Genomic DNA, 2,368 nt, shown 5'->3' with positions numbered 1-2,368 from the left:
ATTGTTTATGCTACTGAAAGTTGGACACTATAGAGATGGTTGAACTAAATTTTTATATCTTTAAGACATGGTTCAGTATTTTTAAAATTACACAGTTTTTGAGTTTGTTCTTTATTGGAAAGGAATGCAGAAAGGACGTGACTCAGAAAAGTCTTGGGAGATTTCTGAAACTGACTCCCAAAACAATGATAACAGAGACCCCTGGGCACTGGTCCATCTGAGGTCACTTTAGGATGATCTCTGCTGATGCTACCCATACAACTGATGCACTGTGACTGTTCTTAGCTACTCAAAAACTGCCAGGGGAAACTTTAGCTGGCTCGTAGTGCAGTAAATTCCCATGCATTCTAAGAGTATGTGTCTATGGAAACCTTCAGATTCTCTGGGAAGGGAGAGCCTTCCTTCTTCCACTTCAGCCAGGACAGTTCTTGCTTTCTGTTCCGTGCTTTGTGCTTCTCAGTAAGATTCTGATTTTCTTTTTAAAAATTCAAACCTAGTGTTATAGAAGACACTAAGTGTTACACAGAAATACTTAACAACAGTAGGAAAAGAATGGCATTACAAATACTATAGTTTTTCATAACAGTTTTTTACTGTTTCTTTGTCACCTCAAATATAACTATTTTTATAATCATAAACACCAGTTTTTATTGGATATTTTATTTATTTACATTTCAAATGATATCCCCTTTCCCGATTCCCCCCCCCAACAAAATCCCCCATCCTATCCCCCCTCCTCCTGCTTCTATGAAGGTGTACCCCGACCCACCCACCCACCCACCCACATAAACATCTCTTTTAACCTTATGGAAAAACAAATGCAGTCTTACTCTTGTTATCAAATAAAAGTAATAGCATTAATAATTATGAATCCTACTAATTATTAAGTAGTGCCCTAAGTACCTTATTATGTCATTTAATTCTCATGACAATCTTAGAAAGCTTAAATATTATCTTATTTTTAAACATGTGAAATAGATTATAAATGCTACATTAGAAATTTGCTAATATCTTAAATGATAAACTGGGACTCTACCCTAGAAGTATCTGTTCCTGTAGCCCTACTCTTGAGTAGTATGCTCAACTGTAATCAACTTCCAGAAACCCATCAATTCTGTGGTCAAGTCCAACTGCATCAAACATAATTATAACAGGGGCTCTCCTTGCCTTTTTCCCAGTAAAACATTAGTTCTGTGTTGTATGCATTGCACAATGTGTGGCATATCACAGAGACCTTCAGTTTATGATTAATGGATGATTGAATGAATGAATGCTCACGTGCTGTTTCTAAGGTCTGTGGTTCTCATCATTGGCTGCATAGTTTTTTTAAGACACAAATTTCTATTTCTGGGTTTGCAGTAGAGCTTGGCAATTTGCATTTCTTAAAGTTCCCAGGTAATATTGATGCTGTTGATTGACAGGCCACAATTAAGCAAATGTCTCAATAACTGTTCTCAACTTGTTTGGTGCAACCCCTTTGGGGCCAAAGAACCCTGTCACAGGGGTGACCCAATACCATCTTGCAAATTAGATATTTACACTATAATTCATAACAGTAACAAAATTACAGTTATAAAGTAGCAACAAAAATAATTTTATGGTTGGGGGGAATCACTACCACATGAGAAACTGTATTGAAAGGGTTGCAGTATTAGGGAATGTTAGGGTCCAAGAACCACTGAGAGAAGACCCCAGACTCGAATAGTATACAAAGGCAAAGAACATTTATTCTGCAGAAATTACCAGCATGCAGGGGTCAACCATTCATCACAATGGTTATGACCAGAGGAGCTCATAGACCCCCTTTTATGCAGGGCTGGGGGAATTCTCTAGAAGAGTTAGGTAACCTCTAATATGGTTGGTAATGAGCAAAGCAATGATATTAGTACAATTTTGATTGGCTGCTATGTTAGTTTCATTATATTTGGTGAGACCTTGAAGAACTCCATAGAGCAGCTCAGTTCTGGCCCTATTATGTCCTCCATCCAGGTCTCCAGAGGACTATCAGCTCTGGAGGTGTCCTCCCTAGTTCAGGGCTGTCATTGACTAGGGGCCCATTGTCAGTGGCTCCCTCTGAGCTGCTTCCTGGGAATTGAAAATTTTTATTACCAAGGTTTTTGGAGCTCTCATGAGATTGAGAACCACTATCCTAAAAGGTTTGTGTGCAGGACTAAGCAGGAAATTGTCAGACAAGCCAGAATAGATAAACATTGATTACACAGGCATTACATTAGGCCCAGCTTCAAAACACTCAGGGGAGTCCTATATACATTGAACTTAGTGCTCTGAAAGTTTCTTTGAACAATTAATATCATGGTTTTGGGTGGTGTGTGTGTGTGTGTGTGTGTGTGTGTGTGTGTGTGTGTGT

The 2,368-nt window shown here is 38.6% G+C and overlaps 2 protein-coding genes across 13 annotated transcripts in view; one reads left to right on the top strand and one right to left on the bottom strand.

The window, feature by feature from the left end:
- Isl2 (ISL LIM homeobox 2) overlaps window positions 1-2,368 on the bottom strand; it is a 329,789-nt gene that overhangs the window by 220,545 nt on the left and 106,876 nt on the right. For 7 of the 11 annotated variants that reach the window (XR_004111375.1, XR_004111367.1, XR_004111366.1 and 4 more), the window contains one exon: window positions 39-493. The exons of 2 other annotated variants lie outside the window; for them this stretch is intronic. The gene's annotated coding sequence lies outside the window, so the exon portion shown is untranslated. Of the gene's footprint in view, window positions 1-38; window positions 494-2,368 lie in introns of those variants that run through there. 2 more of the 11 variants (XR_004111368.1, XR_004111371.1) reach the window with 1 other exon arrangement.
- The window catches only part of Scaper (S-phase cyclin A associated protein in the ER), a 498,868-nt gene that overhangs the window by 400,199 nt on the left and 96,301 nt on the right, over window positions 1-2,368 (top strand). The gene's annotated exons all lie outside the window — the stretch shown is intronic.

Source organism: Mastomys coucha, unplaced genomic scaffold (genome assembly GCF_008632895.1).
Source record: "Mastomys coucha isolate ucsf_1 unplaced genomic scaffold, UCSF_Mcou_1 pScaffold23, whole genome shotgun sequence".
Taxonomy (NCBI): Eukaryota; Metazoa; Chordata; class Mammalia; order Rodentia; family Muridae; genus Mastomys; species Mastomys coucha.
This window is presented reverse-complemented; position numbering and strand designations above follow the sequence as displayed.